This window comes from Raphanus sativus, chromosome 2 (assembly GCF_000801105.2).
Source record: "Raphanus sativus cultivar WK10039 chromosome 2, ASM80110v3, whole genome shotgun sequence".
Taxonomy (NCBI): domain Eukaryota; kingdom Viridiplantae; phylum Streptophyta; class Magnoliopsida; order Brassicales; family Brassicaceae; genus Raphanus; species Raphanus sativus.
In genome coordinates this window covers 22,055,398-22,078,322 of record NC_079512.1, presented here as the reverse complement: position 1 = coordinate 22,078,322, position 22,925 = coordinate 22,055,398, and the positions used below count along the sequence as shown (strand labels likewise).

At 28.2% G+C, this 22,925-nt stretch overlaps 2 pseudogenes; one reads left to right on the top strand and one right to left on the bottom strand.

The window, feature by feature from the left end:
* The first annotated feature begins 7,725 nt into the window (after positions 1-7,725).
* On the top strand, positions 7,726-8,635 carry LOC108841158 (zinc finger protein 2-like; annotated as a pseudogene).
* Positions 8,636-19,967: 11,332 nt separating this feature from the next.
* LOC108837485 (putative xyloglucan endotransglucosylase/hydrolase protein 13) lies at positions 19,968-21,041 on the bottom strand (annotated as a pseudogene).
* Between the last annotated feature and the right edge of the window lie 1,884 nt (positions 21,042-22,925).

Below are 22,925 nucleotides of genomic sequence, written 5' to 3'. Positions count from 1 at the left end.
GGCCATGTGTGTGAATTGATTTTTTGTTAACAAAATTTTGATTTCACATTAAACGAAGATATTGCTATTAGAAGTGGACAAAGGAAAAACATGTTCACAGGAATTCCTGTCTAAGTTTCTTCGATGGATGTACATACCCTAACACTCGTAGATATATACAAATCACAGACCAGATATATTTGTTACCAAGTACAAAGACTATATCTTTGACTGATCATATAGTATATAATTATAATGTTTAATCTCTTTTTCCCATATACTCAATTTAGAATCTGTATAGAACAAATCAAAAAAATTAACATGAAAATAACAAATCATGTGAACCAAATCTTGTTGTGTTGTGTCTGTAATAAAGAGACAAAATGCTCAGCGCAAACTTAGCCGACTGTTCAGATTATAATCCCACAATCATGGTCTAATCTTGTTCTAATCATTCCTTTTTCTTTTATCTAAATAAAAAGGGGTTATGAAAATTTATTAATTTTATAGTGATCAGATCTGATCTTGCTTTCTTATTTTTTGTTTATCGATTTTCTTATTTGTTGTTGCATCTATCTAGATGGAAGTGGACATAATGAGAGAGTTATGTGACTCATTTTTTGCTATTGGTTGAAGTCGTACTCGTACACCGAAAATGCATACACCAATCAACTTAATGAATATGTCTTTTAATAATCACTAAAAACTGAAATATTTATGAATTTTTTTTCAGTAGCTTCATAATTCAGTCAGGCATTCACTTCTCCCATGTGCCATCCTTAGTAGGGCGTTTGCTAGAACTATTTAATTAAGATACAAATTAATTTAGCAAGTAATACACATGGTTCAACATATTGTGCTCCGGTAATTGTAGAGCTTTCGCTCTTAGATAAAGTGGCATTTGTCTATTTTGATATTTTGTTTCCGTAGAAACTTAAGTTACCAATTTTAGCAATAAAATAATCCTTTTTATTTGCAATCATGTTAATCCTTCAATTATTTTTTTTGTTCAAAAGCCAAAATTAATTATTTATAAGCAATTATTTATTACATATATTTTTAATCACCGTTTTAACAAACAAACACTGCCTAAAAATCAAAAATTATTAATCGTCAGTTATACTATCGTAAAAATTACTCCTTCTGTTTAATCAATATACATTTTTTAAAAAAATCATTTAAAAGATACAGTTTTGTGTATTTTCAATGCACTTTATCAACTAACAATAACTATTATAATTTTTTAAAATTAATTATGTTTACTGAATTTTTATTGGATATAATTATAGAAAATAAATAATCACAAAATTATTCATTTAATACTAAAATTTAATTTATTTTATTATTGTGTATGAAAAACCTAAAATAGGTTAGCATTATTCAAGTTTCACAGAACTAATACAATCCATCAACAAAACAATCTGTTATGATTTGGGGAATTTCACTAAATGTCATTTTTGATGGACCATTATTCAAAAATACATCTTAACATAAATCAAAGTAGTCTTATATTTTAGTTGACTAGGTACCTTTTTTTGTTACAAATAAAAACGTTGACTAGATACATCATTAAGATAAATTCTTGGGTTCACCCCTAGAGTGAACCTTTAGGTTCACCCAACTAATAGGATTTCGTTATTTCATATTCAGTATCTTTTGAAAAAGGAAACAAAATATTGTCAATTTTTATTATGTTTTTAAAATAAAAAAATAAATAGAGAATAATAGTAGTCGAAAAAAAAGATTTTGTATTTAAACTACCGTCAACAAAACACTAAACCCTAAACCCTAAATCATAAATCCTAAACTCATAATAAACCTTTGGATAAATCCTAAATCTTTTGATTTTAAAAAAATATATTTTTAACACAATCAGCAAAACACTAAACCTAAACCCTAAATGTTATATCCTAAACCCTTGGATAAATATTAAACCCTTGGATAAATCTTAAACCCTTGGATAAATCCTAAACTCTAGGGTTTGGATTTATCCAAGGGTTTAAGATTTACCCAAGGGTTTAGGATTGTGCTAAAAATATATTTTTTTAAACGTGTTTTTGTTTACAATTAATATTATTTTTTATTTATTTTTATTTTTTATTTTAAAAACATAATAAAACTTGAGAATATTTTGTTTCCCTTTTTAAAAGATACTGAATATGAAATAACAAAATTCTGTTGGCTGGGTGCCCAAGAATTTCTCCATTATTAATGTGTGCATAGCATAATTTACGTTGATAAATTTCTGAAACAGTGTGAGAATAGATAAGATTAGAGATAAGATTAAGGTAATAAGGTACTGTATACAGATTCTTGCCAATTGTTTCAAAAAGACATTATTGTCCAATAAACGCAATCTATCGTATAATGTATTGTATCCTAATCCTTCTGCGTGTTGTCCAGTTAATTCCGAACTACATAGTAGCATTTTAAAATTGATGTATATAAAGTACTACTACATATTATGATGTATTGTAGACTAATAGTCACATGAATTACTAATGTCGTCCATCGTAGGACAAATAGATTTGAGGTGGACAGCAACATAGGTTTAGAATAGTCAACCTTCTTTTTATACTCTTTCTCTTTTAAAAATGATCTATGTTTTAAGAAAAAAATTATTTCTAAAAAACTATAATAATGATAATAATTGTAAACTTCGAAAATATTAATTGTGTTTACTAAATTTTGATTATTTATAAATTATAAAATAGCTAATCACGGAAAGTATACATTTCTAATCAAGAATATATATATTTTTAATATGCATAAAAACTCTAAAATATACATTATTTTTAAATGAAAAATATTATTTAATTCTGGTCGCCCCATCTTCCACGTCTCCTTGTAATCAATCTCATAATTGCCTAGTTTTCTTATGGCAGCAAATAAATATTACATATATGCATCAAATTGTTTAGTTTCGAGAGTTTAATTTTTGGTAATCTATATTTCAAGACTTTTTTGTCTATATATACTTTTGCTTCTAAAAGATAAATATTAATGTATTTCATATATTAAAAAACATATTATATTTTAATAATAATACATTATTTTGTATGAATTACTTTTCATAAATATGGATCATTTATTCTAGAGAATTTATCCGAAAATGAATGATCATCATTTTGTATGGATTCTATAGTAAATTTAAAAAAAAAGGAATAATAAGGTGTTTAGTAATCTGGATACGGATCATAGGGAAACACTCAAATTTAAATTTGCGGAAATGGAATCAGTGTTTTAGGTAGAACCACAAACGTTAACTACACAGACAACAGCATGACAAATAGATCCCCCGAATCTACCGACAATTTCAGGGCATTGGTGTTTTAGAGATGGTTATTAGAAAGATAATGATTCATTTTCAGGACAAGGTTGTTAGTACTCTAGAAGGATTCACTGGTTTAGTGGGAGTAATAAATGTTCGAGCTAATCTTTCCCCTCTACACTCAGGTGGAAACGTTACTTTGGGCAATTGAATGTATGAGGAATTGTGGCAGTTCCGGATTATGTTTTCAACGGATTTTTCTTAATTAGTGAAGATAGTTTCAGAATCAGAAAAATGACCTGATTTTACAAGTTATTTAGAAGATACAAAGATCCTACAAAAAGTTTTCTCAGCTCAAAGATAATTTATGTACCCACGAATGCAGAATTTGAAAGCGAATAGTCTAGCATGAAGTGTCAAGAAACAACTGTCTTTTATCGTTCACATGGATGTTAGTGTGATTTACAGAGTCATTATGAATATGTTTAAATCGATGACAAAAAAATACATTATTTTTGTATTTATCAATTTACAATATTTAAGACCAATAGTAAGTACAATTTATCATTTTAAAGTTTGTAATTTATAAACATTAATTAATAAGAAGGCATAGAAAACATAAAATATGTATTTATCCACATAATGTATATATTGTATTATATTGTATCACTAACTGCGAGTCTGCGACATAAAATAACTATTTACATGGCCTATACGTTTTTACCAAAAATGAATGTTAGAAAATACAATATACCAGCAAATTGTATTTGTATTGATAGATGAGTTTTTTACCAAATAAAACCAGTTTTTACTATGAAAGTACCAACTGTAAAAAACTAATACTTTTATACATCCTCTGTTTCATATAAGTATCATTCTAACCGTTTTTTGTTACATAAAAATGTTACTTTATAATTCCAATTCAAATTATACTTACTTTCAATTATTGAAAATTAATTGTAAACTGCATTTATTTTATAAATAATTTTATTTAACTTAAATATTATTAACCAAAGAGATGTAATTAATAACAATTTACATATATTTCCATCATTTCTTAATATGTATGAAAAATGTCAAAGTAATAGTTATTTAAAAACGGAAGAAGTATACTCTTTGAATTTAATTATGGTTATTACGTTGGAGTCGAAGAATATTTAAAAACATATACTAATTATTTTCAACAAAGTCATCAATTGTAATTTTGATTAGTTTATTTCAGATTCTTAGGTCTTTTAGTTTAGAAATAAAGGTAACCAATATTGTACTGAATTTCGTATGAATCAGTATATAAATAATTATGTTCTTTAGTTTTATTTTATATTCAAACTTTGTCAAAACATGTTATTAACTGTTACTAGAGAAAGATCAAAATATAAAATATAATAAATATAATAAAATTTACTTCGAAAACATCCTCCAGTTCATTTCTTATATTAGTATTGTTTTCAATATATAGTGCATATATCTAATTATATAATCATTTATTTTATAAGATATAGTTAATGTACATTATAATTGTGATTTTTATTAATAAAATTATTTGTCTGCTAAATATGCCTAACATTTTACCCAGACCAAAACACCGAACCAAAACTGACTCAAAAATATAGATTCGGATCCAGGTCTAGAGTAAAGAGTCTATTAGATATTTTCTTATAGTCGCAAGTCTCAGTTCAGGTCTGGATCCTAACTGTGACCTAATCAGGTATCCCAAATTCTAAAATATTTTACGTATGTTATGTATAGTTTGGTATTTTAGATATATTTTATTACAATGGATATTGTCTTATAAGTTTCAGGTTCGGATTCGAAAGGTAAAATTTTGGATTTTAAAATAATATATTAAGGTATTCAGATAAAATATTGCATATTTTAGTTTTTGGGGTCAGATTATAGATACTTCATAGATAAAAAATTTGTGTTGTCAGATATTCTTTTTCAAGTATTTTTGGGTACAATTAGGGTATATTAGGTCTTAAATACCTAAACTAACTAGGATTTGTCATGTATCCAAAATCTACAAATAGTTTACAGGTATTTTGATAATGGACCTGAACCGACCTAAATCCAAAAGCAACCTATCTAAATCCGAATCAAAAGTTTTCAAATACATAGTTGAATCCAAATGTTTATGACCAAAACATTCAGACCGATCTAAACTGGACCAGAAATCCGAGTGTTAAAACCTAGTTAAACATTATCTTTATTTGTGATTGGCCTAAAACTATAAAACTTAAGTTGCTTTCTAATTAATATCTTGGTTTTATATCTTATTTTACAACGTTTAGTTAGTAACATGCAATATGCAAAATTGAATGATGACACAATTTCACCACTAGTACATACCACTAGGTGACTTTCATGTATCATATTAAGCCCTCTTCCCCCCCCCCCCCCCCCCCCCCCCCTTTTTTTTACGAACAATCCATTAGGTTTGAACTGCACACGATGATTCTAAATTTCAAGACATCAGAACAAGGATTTAGAGTTATTACCATAGTTTCACTCGGCTGGTTAGAATAAAATAATAGATCAAAATTTCACTCGGCTGGTTAGCAATAGCAGAGTACCATAGTTTTAAATATCGACTTGACCAGAAATTAATTAAAGAAAGCGAACAGGATGAGAGATTAGTACGAAAACGTAATCTCTTTCAATCTTTAAACGACAAAAGTCTTAATGATACACATGACATCGATGTGCTTCATTGATCTTAAGTAATTATTTTAATTGAATTTACTTGAAAATTTTCAAGCTGAAATGACTTCTGCGATCAATTCTAAACTCATGGAAGGCAAAACGTGATGTATCCAAAGTGGGTTCACTGTTGCTCAGTCCACATCTTATCTGGTGCGAACTCCTTGTGAACCGTTGATGGAGAAAATGATCATACGGTGAGAGATGATTTCCATTAAATGTGGTTAGCATCATCTTACAGGTTTAAGCGGAGTCAAAAAGCTTTATCACGGCAAGTGTTCATTGCTGTTACTGGAAATTTGATAAGAGAGCTTTGATCTTAAGTCTTTCCTAACAGCTGTTTTGATTGAAACTCTATTCACTTTTGTACAGACAATTATGTCATTCATGGTAATTTTCATTTTTCTGAACTTTAATAAAAATGTAACTCCTAAATTTATGAATTACAATTCATTATCTATATTTATTTTCCAACAATAGTTAATTTAAATAAGAACTTGATTCCGAAAGGCAAATAGGTAAAACAGAATCAACATAAAACATAACTGTTGAAGAACTTCAAGCATCTCATACAAGTTTTTCCAGTGTTATTTGTTCACATATGTTTGCTTGCAAAAATTAAGGAAGTATTTTATGTGAAAAGTAAAATTTGGCTATTCTGTCAATGTATACACCATTTTCACCGGTTAAAAACAATTATTACGAAAACCACCTCTGAATATATTCGAATTTTTGTTCAAATCAAAATTTTACATTTTGCATATAAAGTTATGAGACTTTGTCGTATATTTTTTTTTCTCACATAATGTGGTCGTCTGAACTGCAAAACCGTCCTTAATCTGTAAAATTGTCATGTTCTTTTCATGTTTTCTGTATAACAAACTTTCATTTATCCCATTTGTTAGCTTAACTGATTAGGATTTGCTATCTCTATTATCTATATAAATTGTGATACTTGATGCATTTATAAACTTTCAAAGTACAATATATAGAATTACTTTGAGAGAATTTATTTTCTCATAACCAATATGTTTAGGATTTATTTTAAAAAAATTTTACAACCACTCGTAATTCTGTAAATTGTTGATAGTTGATTTGAACATGACATCATTTCAAAGTTCAAACGATTGCCTAGAAAAAATTAACTTTTCTATTTATATGATCATATTTATCTTGCTTTTTTTTGTATGAAATAAATTTGAACACACAAATAGATTTCTTGGTTGTTCGTAGAAAACTTTGGTATACTTTGAGTACGAAGGAAAAATTCCAAGGAATTTGCACATATCGAAATTATAACGTTCAAAGTAATTTACGTACGGTATAAAGCAATGTCAAATAGAAAATCCTTAAAAAAACTATAACATTCAAACTAAACGCCGGCAGTAAGAGAAGACATTGAAACAAAAAACTGATGTCCTAGGTGTGGTGTCTGGTCTTAACAACTTCCACATCGGACATCATTTTTGAGGTCTTCAGTCCTCTAAAACGATACCAGTAGATATAATAATATATGTTAATATAAAAAAACGCGGAGAGGAGGAAAACAATACTCTCTCTGTTTCATATTAGATGATGTTTTATATCAATGCACACATATTAAGAAATCTATTTGTTTCCTTAAAATAACATTAAAATATAAATTTATTTAATTATAAAAGTAAATATTAAAAATATAATTGGCTACACTGTTTTTGATAAAGATAAAGTTGCCTAGATATGTGAAAACATCATCTATTGTAAAACAACAAACTACAGCTAAAACATCATGTAAATTGAAACAGAGGGATGGACCGACAAAGGGTTCAAAATGGTTCAAAGGATGCCATTAATGGAGGCGACAACACTCGGATCGCCACTGATTCTTTCAGCTTTCATGTCTCATCATACTTTACAGTTGAAGCTGCACCCAACCTGAGTTTTGAGCAGACCTACGCACCTTTACACCTTAAATATAATGCCCCTCAACCCCCAAACGCTTCAAACACACTTCTCTCTTCTCATTTTCTCTAACATCTCCCTTCCTCCCTCTCGCTCTCTACACATTTAGGTATGGACTTTCAGCCAAACACATCTCTACGTCTGAGCCCACCAAGTTACAAGAACCACCAACTAAACCTAGAACTTGTCCTCGAACCCTCTTCTACGTCTTCTTCTTCTTCCACGAACTCATCATCATATTTGGAGCAGCCAAGAGTATTCTCTTGTAACTATTGTCAAAGAAAGTTTTACAGTTCTCAAGCTCTAGGTGGCCATCAAAACGCTCATAAGCTAGAGAGAACCTTAGCCAAGAAGAGTCGAGAACTCTTTAGATCCTCAACTACTGTTGATTCTGATCAGCCTTACCCTTTCTCCGGCCGGTTTGAGATCTACGGCCATGGCTATGAAGGATTTGTCAAAAGCGGTGGCCCGACGGATTTCTTTAACCGTCGTGTGCCGGAGAGTGGTCTTGATCAGGATCAGGAGATGAGCCACCTTGACTTGTCGTTAAGGCTCTAAAATAATATTATATATTGTTAGTCATATAATCATATCAATTGTTAATCCTTATATTAATTGTTTTTCATAAAGTCAATTTCCTATTAGTCATGTTTTCGTATGTTAAATCGAGTTCACGATAGTCCTAAATTCAAATCAAAATTTTGTTTCGGAAGAAACTAAAGAAACCTATGTTTTTTGCTTTATTGTCTGTCTTCCTCTTTTTACAAAAGGAATACTGTATATAGTTTGTTTTTTTTTTTTGCTAAAAGGAATACATAGTTAAAGAAATGAAAAATGAAGAAAATTGTTATTTAGTAATGGTATGTGCACATATATATTACTATTATTTTGCTGCTGAATTATAAAATGGATGAGTGTCGCGTATATTTAATACATTATTGATCAATACATCAATGTGCCCCGACAAGGAGACAACTGCTGCGAAACTATACTTATTAGTTTAAGTAGATTTCTATATACTTATATCCACTTTTGACATCAATAAATACATAACAGTTTGTTGACAAAAAAAAAATACATAATAGTTTTTTTTTCTTATTTGATTTCTCGCTGATTAATATTTTAATGAATGTCCATATATGGTTTGTTGCTAAAAAAAAGTATTCGTCCATGGTTTTCATAATATATTCTCATCTATGTACATTTAGGGGGGTGTATTTAATTTAACATTTAATGTGATTTGATTTTTAATGGAGTTTTAGATGATTTTAATAAGTTGCAGAGATTTATGTGATTTTTGTTAAACTATTCTAGAATATCACCTAAAACTATGGGATTTGAGTTTTGATTTTTTTAACTAAGAAACTCCACCCAAACACCCTAAAATCACAAAAACTTTAAAACTCCACAACTTAAAATATTTTCAATAACAGTGGATTTTAGAGTATTTTACGAAATATCAAGTTCAATAACAATAGATTTTAAATGAGTTTTTAAAATTCATGTTTGAATAACAGTGGATTTGTCATTTTAATACAAATCACCTCAAACTCTCAGTTGAATACACCCCCCTTAGTTCATGAGCATTTTACCATATTTGGATTTAGTATCATGTTTGATACATGAATATCTTAAAACAAAAAAAGTTAATTTACATAATTTAGAGGTTACGTATACTAAATTTCAGAAAAAAATTGAGGTGGAATAAGTATATTTTGAATGATCAAATACATAGATGGAGTACAATTTATTCATATTTTTAATTACTGAAAACACGAAATTGAATGGTGTACTTTTCATTGTCATCAATCCAAGGTTTCGTTAATTATTACAACTATATTACGTACTCCATCCGTTTTTAAAAGATCTATATTCTAGGATTTTCATATATATTAAGAAAATACATTAAATTTGTATAGTTTTGTGATTATTTGTTTCTCACAATTTTACGCCAATAAAAATCCAATAAGTGCAATTAAACTTTTTGAAATTTACAATTATTTAATAAAATATAGATTAGGAAAGCTTGTGTATTCTTGGTGTTATAAGTCTATAGTTCTCTGTGGTTCGACAACCTTTCTATACTATCATTTGACTTAAGAGTCTTGAAAACTCCCACCATCAAATATGCATTGAAAATGCAAAAAAAAAATTTTTTTAGAAACAAAAGTCTTCTCAAGAATATAGCTTTAGAAACGGGTGGAATATTTACTTTTTCACTAATTGTTTTAGGATCGACTCAGAACATCTCGCGATAAAGCGTGCCGTCAAAGTAAATTAATTAAGAGATGACCTTCACCAGAAAGGGTTGTTGACATATCGTTATATGTTGAATTGTAAAAGTTTTCAGCCTCCTAATGAGGAAATCTAGTTTTCAAAAGTTATTACTTGTGCCTGGTACTTTACCATAAAGCATGCATTGGATTCTTATTTTTAAGCATGACAGCCGGCAACACCATAGTTTATGGTGCCATGGTGAAACAATGAAACTAATAAAGTAATTCTTATAATCTGGAAACTAATTTTAAAAAGGAAAAAAGTTTCCTAACTACACAAAATTTAAGTAAACTATCTAATGTATAAAAATATGTCAATAATTACACGAATTATATATTAATACATGTCACATGTACGAAGTAAATGATAATGTGGTGGCAACATTACAATCATGTTTAATTGATTTTAATTTAAGTTAATGGGATCAATCCGTAATTTATGAAACTTAATAAAATTAATAATTTGTTTAACTTAATAAACAAAATAATTTTTTTAACTTAATAAAATGATTAAACTTAATTTATTTTATTAATACGCTTAACAATTATTAAACTTAACAAGATGAGTAATTTATTAAAATTCATAAACTTAATCGTAAACTTAATAAATTTAATAATTTAATAAATTTATTAAACCTTTTTCCTTAAGTTTATTAAGTTTAATAAATTTTAAATAATTATAAATTTTATTAATAAAATCAATTAAATTTATTAAGTTTAATAAATTTAATAAGTTTAATAAATTTATTAATTAGTTTAATAATTAATTAAGTTTAAAAGTTTATTATGTTTAGGAATCCTTATGTTTATTAAATTTAATAAATTATTAATTTTATTAAGTTTAATAATTATTAAGTTTATTAATATAATAAATTAATTTTATTAGGTTTCATAAATTACGGATTGATCTCATTAACTTAATTTAAGATCAATTAAACCGATTGTGATGTTACCAGCATATTATCATTTACTTCGTACATGTGACATGTATTAACATAAACTTCGTGTAATTGTTGATATATTTTCATACGTTAGATGAATTCTACCATATTAGTGTAAACTTTGTGTAGATAGAAAACTTTTTCCTCTTAAAAACACTACTCCCTCCATTTCATAAAGATCTACATTCTAGGAAAAAAAAATTGTTTCAAAAAGATACATTTTTTACCTTTTCAATGTATTATTTAATAAAAAATGTTAACTTTCAAAATAATTATAGTCTTTATTGGATTTCTATTAGTTAAACATTATGGAAAATTGTTATTCACAAAAAACAATGCATTTACAATCAAATTTAATGTGTTTTTTTTAATACATACTCCCTCTGTTTTTAAAAGATGCATATTCTGGAAAAAATATTTGTTTCAAAAAGATGTATTTTTTTTGTTTTCTATATAAAAATTGCAATTTTCAATAAAATTAATTGAATTTATTGAAAGACTATTGGTTAAAATGCATTAAAATTTGATAATTTCTAAAAACAATGCATGATTAATGTGTTTTCTTAATATGTGTGAAAACTCCAAAACATACATCTTTAAAAAACAGAGGGAGTATGTGAAAAGTATAAGATATACATCTTTTTGAAACAGAAATAGTATTTATATGAGGTGTACAGCACACTCATTTAATTAATTTGCTTAACCGATAATTAATGGGGAAAATTTTTAAATAAATCCTCAACTTTGCGATTTGGCCCATTATAATCCCCAGCTTTTAAAATAACCACAAAAATCACACATTTATTATCAACTATCTAAAAAAAGTCTAACTTTTCGTTGAATGGATCAATTTAAACCCGACGTTAATTATATTGACAGAACATTTAAATTCAGTTAATTCTATTCGTTAATCAAAACGTCGCAGTATTTTGTCAATTAAAAAACACATCTTCATTTTCTTACCTACATCGTCGACTCCACTTTTTCTTTTCGATCCACTTTTGGCCCTAACGGCTTTGGATGATTCTCCGAGAAACTCACCACGAGATTGTCCCGATGCTGCTGACATAGACGCTACAGAGTTGGCACCACCGAGTTTTTCTTGTCGAGACTTCTTGTTCTTTTGATTACCCATCTCCTCTCTCTACGATTTGGTTCGTCGAAGATTTTTAGTGATGGTTCGTGTTTTAGGGTTCGTGATTGAGAGAAAACCCCAAATCGATTTGAGAAATAATGAGAGGAGATGTGTTTTTAATCGAAAAAACACAGCGTCGTTGCGGTTAACAACGAGAATTAACTGAGTTTAATATTTTGTTAGTATAATTAACGTCGGGTTTAAATTGATCCATTAAACGAAAAAATAGAAGTTTTTTAGATAGTTGATAATAAATGTGTGATTTTTGTGGTTATTTGAAAGTTGGGGATTATAATGGTCCAAATCGCAAAGTTGAGGATTTGTTTAACATTTTTCCCATAATTAATGTGACTGAATAAATTAACTGAAAGAAAATAGAACTGACCGGAGTGAAGGTATATCAACTTATCAAGTGGCGTCTATGACATTGAGAGAATACATGAAGTTAAGAATATGACTTTAAATGAAATAATTTAAACTTTAGCTGTAAAGAATATGACTTAAACCATGGAGATAATGTCGGTGATTGGTTAGGATGTTGCTGTAAAAATTTAGCTTTAAAATTTGGGTTGTAGGAATTTTGGGTGTACCTGTAAGTTTGTTACTGTAAATTTTTGGCAGAGATTTTTGCTGTAAATTTATTTGATGTAATTTTTATTAAAATAAAACATGATTGGCAGAGATTTTTGCTGTAGTTATAACTAAATAGTATTTAGTTATAGTATTTTAATGTAATATATAAAAAACTTTTATGTAATTAAAATCCCCAAAAACTTAATATTTTATAATAAAAACATATAATAATAACAAAACCACTATCTAAATAATAATAAATTTTACCTACGAAAATTTCATAAATTCATTGCATTCTCATCACGAAAGCCTTGACGAAGAAAATGAGTTTTACAAATAGTCAAAAGAAATTTTATGTAAAATTACGGGAAAAAACAAAAATAAGATTAGAATAGAAGACTTACTGCTTGTGTTTGAAAAGTATAGAACGACCTCTCGGTTTTTTATCTTATGATGATAGATTAGAAGATCAATTACTAGTCATTATATAAGTTCTACGTTAGAGTTTTTTTTCTTTGATGTTTGATATTTTCTTTTTTTCTTAAGTGAAATTTATGTTTTTAAGTTTATTTAATAAGTACAAATGTTTTTTTTCTTTAAAAACTTCTATAGCCTAAATAATAGGGATGTAGCACTATGAACTAAAACAAAGAGAAAAAAGAAGTTCTTTTTTTTGCTGTAACTTTGAAAAAGAAATCTACATTTTGATTGGTAAAATTTTGCTGTAATTTTAAATTTTAAAACTAAAGCTACATCATGATAGGTTAGATATGTTGCTTTATAAATAAATAAAGCTAAAATACCAAACTAAATTCCAATCAATCACCCACAATGTTTCCCTTTTTCACGAACCTAAAAATAATTTCCTTTTTTATAACCTGGAAATATCAAAACGCCGAAGTTTGAAATTCGGTAAATCTTATGGGAATTTGTTTATCGATGCTAGATAAACTCGGTTATCCGTAAAAATAACTATATATTCATATCATTCGGTTATACAAACAGATAAATCTGAAATGAAAAAAAAAATGAACGCAGATTACTTAGCCGGTCTTGCTTTTTTAAACTTACCGTACCACTCGACCACATTCAATTTTCTCTTCTTCGTGACCCTAAAATTTATATTAACTTATTGAACACAAAATCACAGAGAAATTGAATTAAAATGCTATATATTAATATTTATTTCTTTTGTTTTAACTATAAATGGTTTAAAAGTTTCTGTGGTTTAAAGAAAAAAGGTCTAAAATTTTCTATGCAAAGATCAAGATGTTTTAATTTTTAATTTATAGTTATTGCTCTTTTCTTAGTTTATCATTATTGTACATAAGTTAAAGATACATGTTAAATAACATTTGATCAAAAAGTTACATGGCAAGTGTCAAAAATTTCATAATATGTGTGAAAAGTTTAAATTACTACAGAAAATATTTAAATAATTAAGTAGTGTTTCAATGTAATTTAATTGCTAGGGATTAAATATTAGGTGTCATCTTAATTTGTATGGAAAATGATAAATCAACATTGTTTGAAAAACAATATTTACTGTGAAACAATGATACTTAAGGGGTGTATGTGGTTTAGAATTTGAAGTAACTTTATTAATTATGATTACTTTTAAAACCACTTTAGAATTTTATTTAAAACTATAATATTTTATTTTTTATTTTATTATCTAAAAACTTCACTAAAACATTTTAAATGACTAGAAAAATTCTGAAAGTAGTAACTAAAATATTTTAAATAACAATGGATTTTAAAAATATCTTATCAATATAAATTCAATAACAGTAAGTTTTTTTAAAAATCATTCTAAAACAAGTCACTTCAAATTCTAGATTGAATACAGTCCTTTAATATTTGAACCATTTTAAAGTGGGGTTTATAAATAATTTAGTTAGCATCATGTACCCAACTTCTTGAAACCTCCAAAAAATCAAATATATTTAAAATTAAAGATTTAAAAACTCCAACTCATAGGTATACAAATCTCTAGACTATAAAATTTCCGCAGTGAAACCTTTGATACGAAGTCTAAAATAACCGAATAATAAAATAGATAGATTTCCTCGACTAGGGTTATAATTTTAAGTTTTGATCTTTAATTATAAAATTTTAGGGTTATATTTCAAAGGTTAAATAGTTTCAAACAGGTCGTTAAAAATATTTATCATCTCTTTCATGTCGAAATTGATACACTGAATCTTGATAGCTTTTGTGATGACAAAAAAAGGGAAAAGATAGCTTTTGTTGACGTGTGATTGAGATGTTAAGAGATGAGTGTTATCATCCAAACACTAATGCAACCTTATAATTTCTAAACTTTATTAGTTACCAATCTTGTCCATCATTTCTAATGGAACTCTTTCTCATTTTGATCGATCTTCATTTTAAATTACTTGTTCTATAAATACCGAGTAAGAGTAATAAAAACAAATTAAAAAACATATGAGAGTTCTACACGTAATGAACTTACAGGTGGTTTAATTTCAAAACGGTGTTTTATCTATCTAAAGCATTTTTCTATTGGATATACATGATTGTATTCAACGGATATTGTAAAAGTGAGAGAGATGCATGAGATATGATTGTATTCTGATTGATGATCAGTCAGACGTCAGAAATTATGAATGTTATATATGTATGTGAGCTTGAAAAGTATTATGCTATTGATGACATGTAAAGTCAATAATTTGAGTTGAATTATCGGCAACTACTATATTTACATGCATGTAGAATCAATCAAGTATGGGTAATTACTACGTTTACATTTTATCAGTTACTTATATTCGGAGTTTTTTAATAAACATGCAAGGCTGGTTAAAAGTAAAATAATGCATTTTATTGAAAACGCGGCTTCGCAACCGTTTAATTGCCCTGTTGATAAGACATTCAGGGAAAACAACTATTTTACAACATATACTCGTATGTTCAATTCATTATATAACTGTGACAAAATATAGCTAAACTTATACGGTGGTGGAAAAACATATCCGACGTATAATTTTTTGGCAAAATCGTACACTGTTCGCCACATCGTCTGTCATGTCATCTATTTTTGTTCGCGTGAATACGACGTAAGCTAATTTTGCTAACGAAATACCATGTGCATATTTTAAAAAAAAAACTAAATAGTCTTTTTATAAAAATAAATTTTTAGGAAATGTAAAATTTTATAAATTTTTTATTATTTAGTAAAATTTAAGAAATAATTAATTAAATTTTAATCTTAAATAAGAGATATATTTGTAAATGTTTCAATCATATCTCAAATCTTCTTTATAAGAGTTATATATGTTTTCAAATCCAATGTTAGTGTTGGAGACGTGTTACTCCTGATTAATCATAGTTATGTCAATCTAATTTTTTAAAATGTAAATAACATAACTATGATTAATGAAGCATAACAAGGTTACAACACTAGCATTGAATTTGAATTATTACAATATATCTATAAATATTTATGAATATATCTCTTATATAAGATTAAAATTTATTTAATTAATTAATTATTTTTAATTTTATTAAATAATAAAAATTTATGAAATTTTGTATTTTCTAAAAATTTATTTTTATTAAATGACTACTTATTTTTTTTTAGAAAGTTGTACACATAAAAATCATTGCCAGCAAAATTAGCTGATGTAACATCTAAGCAAACAAAAATAGATGATGTGTCAGCTGGCTGATATATGATTTTGCCAAAAAATTATAAATCATGTATGTTTGGAAGCGTCATTTAAGTTCGGGTATATTTTGGTACGGCATATAAGTCGAGTATAAATTGAAAATATTGCTATATGTTAAATATGAAATAATCGTTTTCCCGAGATCATTAAAATTATACGTTTCAAGTAACCGGTGATCATGTTTTAGAGAAAAAAAAGATAAATTCCTCACCAAGTTAATATAAGTTAAATTGATTTTTGTTGTCAAGCTAGTAATTCATGGACTCCACTCATTCTTTTCTTTTCCTCGTATACAGAGGAACTAACCAATAAATATTTTCTTCCTCTAATTTTGCTAAGGAACATTTGTTTTTCTCTATTCATTTTTTCTTATTAATTCAGTTTTTCAAGTGAATTTTGTTCAAATATTTTTTCATTTATTCCATTCATTAAGTGGTCATATTCGAATAATTTATAAAAAAAGTTTACCATATTTTTTTTCTTTTAAGAGGCTTTTTAGTATATTGTAGATTTTAAGTTGCAATCAAATTAGAGTACGAATTAGAGACTTCTGAAACTGAATTAGTGACACGTACCACTAAACAAGCCATATCATATGCATGTTACGTTACATTCATAATTAGTATATTGCTGTTTACAGATACGAAATAAAAGTTAACAAAAAATATAAAATATAGAAGAACCGAGATCAACCCTTATATGTTAAAAAGCACAAAGCCCATGTGAAGAAAAATAAGCAGTATTTTAAAAAGTGAATGCAGTTGCTAAGTCTAAAATTATCTCCAATAGTTTACTCTATTTTTAACTCTAAAAAGATTAATTTTATAATAGAGTTGAAGTTTCCTTCAATGATACTCTATTTAAGAATAAAACATAGAGTTATATAAAAAAAAATAAGTTATTTTATATTTAGAGTAAACTTATTTTTCACTTTATTATAGAATGAAAAATATAATACAATTTGAGCACTTTTAGTTTAAACTATACTTTAGAACTAAAAATATAATAGAGTTAGAGATGTACTAAGACTCTAAAAGATGATATTACCTTAACTACATAAACAATTACGCTATATAAATTGTATATAATTTACTATTGATGAATTATAATAACTAATATATTATAAAATAGAATTTCATGAAAATAAAATAATATAATTTTATTATTTAGAATAATAATACATGATATGAAACATTATATATTTATATATATATCTATTATATTATTATAATTTATTAGAGATGGAACTTCCGCGATGTCGCAGAGGAAATATGTATTAATAAGTAACAATTATATATTAAGCATTTAAAAAATTTCTATGATTAATATAGTTAAAACTGAAAATATGATTTTTTAAAAAATAGAGCGTATATATATATATAGCAAACAAAAACTTTTGAGAAAGTAATATTACTCTTCAAAAAATTTCTTGTAATGGTAAATCGTTGGAAACAGTATAACAAAATTTTGACTTAAAGATGAAATTTAAGAATATTTTTACGACTGTTAAAATAAATTTATAATTAAGACTGCAAGATACCTAAACACACAAAAATACATGGTGAAAAAGTCTCTAATAAGAGTGGTGTATTTTTTTTTTACTTTTATTTTTTCAATTCCAAAAATTATATGGATTACTAATAATTTGTGTATCTAATTCTTAAGAAATTACAGTAAACTGAAATAGTGTTAACAAAAAAAATTGCTAGAATGAAAGAGAAAATTAGTAAATTAGAGAAAATTGAGGAATTATGTAATTATTAAGCGAGATGAAATAGGTTATTCTGATCCGATTTTTTAATATGAACCATGACTTTTGTTATAAATTTTCTCACCAGTTGTTTTTTTGAAAAAAAAAATTATTTTGCAGTGAACTAATAATATGATTGATAAATTACCAATTGATATAGTGTATCCCTAAGTTAGGGGTGAGTGTTCGGATTTGGATCGGGTATTTCGGATTTTCAGATATTTTCGGTATAGAAGTATAATATCCGTTCGGGTATTTCTGAACTTCGGGTCGGGTTCGGGCATTTTTAGTTCGGGTTCGGTTATTTCGGATCAGATTCAGGTATTTAGATTTTGAAGAAATTTTATTTTTATTTTATTTTTTAAGATTCTTGTATTTAAAAATTTAGTTTTCGATTAACTGACTATTTTTTAATAGATTGAATTATTAATAGATTTGGAGGTAAATTTCAAAAATAAACAGACATTCATTTGGTTATTATTTTTAGAATTTAGATGTAATTTTTGTTAATACATGAAACAAAAAACTTGATATTCATTTTAAGTGAATATCAAATTATTTTTGTCCGTAATTATATGTATATTATATAATTTTAAAGTATGTGTGACATCAATATATTGTATATTATATAATTTTAAAGTATGTGTGCATTAATATAAATATTTTAAATGAAATGAGAGATGAAAACTAGAAATATAAGGGTAAATATATATATGTTCGGTTATCTTCGGATATCCACTCGGGTTCGGGTATTATTCGTTTGGGTTCGGATATCCAATCTCTTCTAAATCAATATCCGTTCGGGTATTTTGTTATTTCGATTCAAATTTTAGTTCGGGTTTTTCGGATCGGGTTCGGATGTAGTTTCGGATATCGGGTAAAGCGTGCGCCCCTACCCTAAGTTATGTTTTTTCATTGTATCTTGCCACTCTTCATCTCCTTCTAATAAATCTCTTCCAACACATGCATTTCTAAAAGAGTCGTAAATTTTACCATCAAATATCGGGTCCCTCAAATATCCTCGTAACTTTTAAAGTCGTTGTTTAGCATTTGAAGCTCAAATAACTTTTCTTAAAAATATTTTGACTCTTGTCAGTCGAGTTACATGAAATGTTTTTATAGGATAAGACAACTAAACACAAAATATACAAACAAAGTTCTCAAGGTTTATACGTGCTTTATTGTTTATGATCTTTTGGGTAGTGTGTGTCTCTCTCTTTTATTTTATCTATTTCTTTCTATGATGTCTTTGTTATAACATTTTTCACTACTCACAACTACTATATATATAGATCAAAGATTGCAATGGTTAATGACCAAAGATTACAATGGTTAATCACCAAAAATTGCAAGTTGAACATCAAAATTTGTAACAGTTAACCATCAAAGGTTGTAGTGATTCATTTAAACAATTGCAAATTTACATCCAAACAATTGTAATGATTCATTTAAATGGTTGCAATGATTATGGTTCTTTGTTCTATTTCAGATCGGTCTGGTTAGGACTGAATAAAATCTTATTGACATTGTAATAGTATATTAAAAATCAGCAGCGTAGTAGAATTATGACAGATGAACAATTATATAATCAATAATCCAATTAGGGGGAACAAATCAAAGAAACTCAAAAGAATAACAAAATGAAATCATGAGGTCAACTTAGAAAGAAAGAAAGAAACTGCATCAAGTGCTTAATTTTTCTTGGCAACATCATCAACCAAGGTTACATTCTGTGGGTAAACCTTGAGGAAACCTCTTGTAATCAGTACAATAGTTATAAATCATATACTTATCTTGCACCCACTTCATCTGTCCTATCTGATTGGAGTTAAGAGTAGTCCACATCCACGAGTTGCTATTCACATTGCAAGTAACACAACTCCATATTGAAGTCAGGCTACAACAGTCTACATCACTAAAACTCTTGTAGTAAGCGCTGAATGGAGCGTTAGACCAATCAGTCTTGACTCGGCCACCCTGCGTTGCCACACCGTGAGCCTCGTTGTTCTTGAACACCCGGATCGGAATACCGTCCACAAGAAATCTTTTGAGATTCGATGGAAAACAGAACACAAAGTCAAGAACCGTCATGGATCAAAACAACTAAACAAGATTCTAGAAGCAATGGCGGTTCTGGGTATAACTGAATGAAACATTCACCTTATCTAGAGATATTATATATAGGTCGCATAGCCTCTAAATTATCAGAAACAACATTGTGTTGAACTGCATTACTTACATGATGTTGAGAGGGTTCTAAAGGACGGTATAAGTGTGGAAATCTGCGGTGGGATCGAACCAGAGATAGAACTGCATTTCACGGTTACCTTTACCACCTGTGAACACATTTGTATGGAGAACATATGGTTGTCCAGTAACATTACCCAAGAACTCGAAATCGATCTCATCCCATGTCTCGCCTTTAGAGGAAAGCTGTGAAAACATTATTAATATCAGATTTAAAACCATACAATAAATGTTGAGAAAACGATCTCGATGATGGTTTTACGTACGTAGTAAGCAGTGACTGTTCCAGCCGAGTTTCCAGCGACAAGTTTCATCTTCATATCGATCTTTCCGAATAGATACTCTTTCTTGGATTGAAAACCTGAACCGGAGATCTTGTCCAGAGTGCAAGTCAAAAGCTGTCCAGACTCGAATATGTTGGCACGACCATCACCCCATGTGATATCGAAGTTGTCGTAGAAACTTCCCGTGCATACGCCGATGAAGAGCAGAAGAGACGACGTCAACATCGTCAATTTGGTCGCAAAACCGGCCGCCATTTCTTTTGCTCTGTTGTTGTTAGAGTAATTGCTTTCTGATGGTTTTAGTATGATCGGAAATTGTGTTTAAATAGGGAAAGAGATTTTAGAAAACGAGTGAATTAGAGGTTCGTGTGTTCCATTATGGACGTGGTAGTCTTATACTAACAACTTTTAGTTAGTATTATATAGGTGAATTATCGTAGCTTATAAACTATATTAGTGGTTTTTTAGCAAAAAAAAAAAAGGAAAAAACTATACTAGTGGTTCAACTTATACATAAATTAAACATGCATTTGGATCAAATTTGTAAATTTAGTTCATAAAATAAATTTTGAATTTTAAAACTAATTTTAACAATTAATTGAGCAATAACTCTGAATATTTGTTTTGATTTTAGGTAAAATGAACGTTTTTGAACTCTAGAAAGAACATGTCAGCCACGTATGTAAGAATTGTCGCGCATAATTATTTTAAGGCACGGCACCCACCTACGTGAAGTATTCATGGAGTCTCTCCCATGCTTTGCATAATCATTATACAAATTCAGAATATTAAGTTCAAAAAAAAAATTCAGAATATTCCCTTTCAGGTTGATAAACTCGGTCAATCATAGTCGAAAAGTTCAAAACACTCGATAGTTAATTAAGGGGGAAAACGGCTAATTCCACCATGAACTTGACGTCTCCATTGTTTTCATACACGAACTATTGGATCAAGCCAAAAGCATTATGAACTAATTTTTATTTTGAATTTCCCACGTGAACTTTTTCAATCTGGTCAATTACTACATAACCAAAATCAATTTCGGTTTAGTTACTGATGTGGTGCTTACGTGGACGCCATATAGAAAATTGGGTTGATTCGGTTTGACATGTTTCCAATTTCTTAAAATCGAATAGTACAAAACGACGTCGTTTTGATATTTTTAAAAATCGTTGTCAAAGAGGGTTGAACCTTAAACTTAGAGTTCTTCACGGAGTGCTCAACCACTAGACTAATTATACTTTCAACGATTATGTTCCATTACAATAATACTTGAACTAAATATTTTCGTCAAGCAAATTCACGTCTATGAGAATAAAATAGATTTAAAAAGTTTTAATCCTATCTACTTCATCTCCTTCGATCTAAGATTGTCTCCAATGAATCTCTCACCAGTAACAAATCTCTTTGTCAAAATCACCAACTAATTATTTGCTTCTCCATCTTTCTTTGATTGAGACTTGAGTGTGATTGTATCACGGAAAAATATGAGTTGAACGTAAATCTGGGGGGGGGGGGTGTTTCTTTCCTGGGTGGTTTACGTGCGATTCATTGAAGAATTGAAGGAGAAACGATGGCTAAAGTAAAGAGGGAGACGGTGGTGGCATGCATGACTTGTTCCCTCTGTGACAATCTCCTCCGTGACGCCACCACCATCTCTAAGTGCCTTCACACATGTTCGTTCTTATTAGAATATTGTGTTCGATTATTATTATAATGGAATATAATCGTTGAAATTTTAATTAGTCTAGTGGTTGAGCACTTCTTTGAAGAACTCCAAGTTTAGGGTTCAATCCTCTTTGACAACAAATTTTGTTAAATATCAAAACGACGTCGTTTTGTACTATTCGATTTAAAAGAAAAATTTAGACAGATGTCAAACCGAATCAAACCAATTTCCTACATAGCGTTTATATAAGCACCACATCAGCAATTAAACCGAAATTGATTCATGTTATGTAGTAATTGACCAGATTGGAAAAGTTCATGTGAGAATTTTAAAATAATAATTAGTTCATGGTGCTTTTAGCTTGATCCAATAGTTGGTGTATGAATACAATGGAGACGTTAAGTTCATGGTGGAATTGGCCGTTTTCCCTTAATTAAGGTCAAATCATATCTTAAAAGCTATCTCTCTTG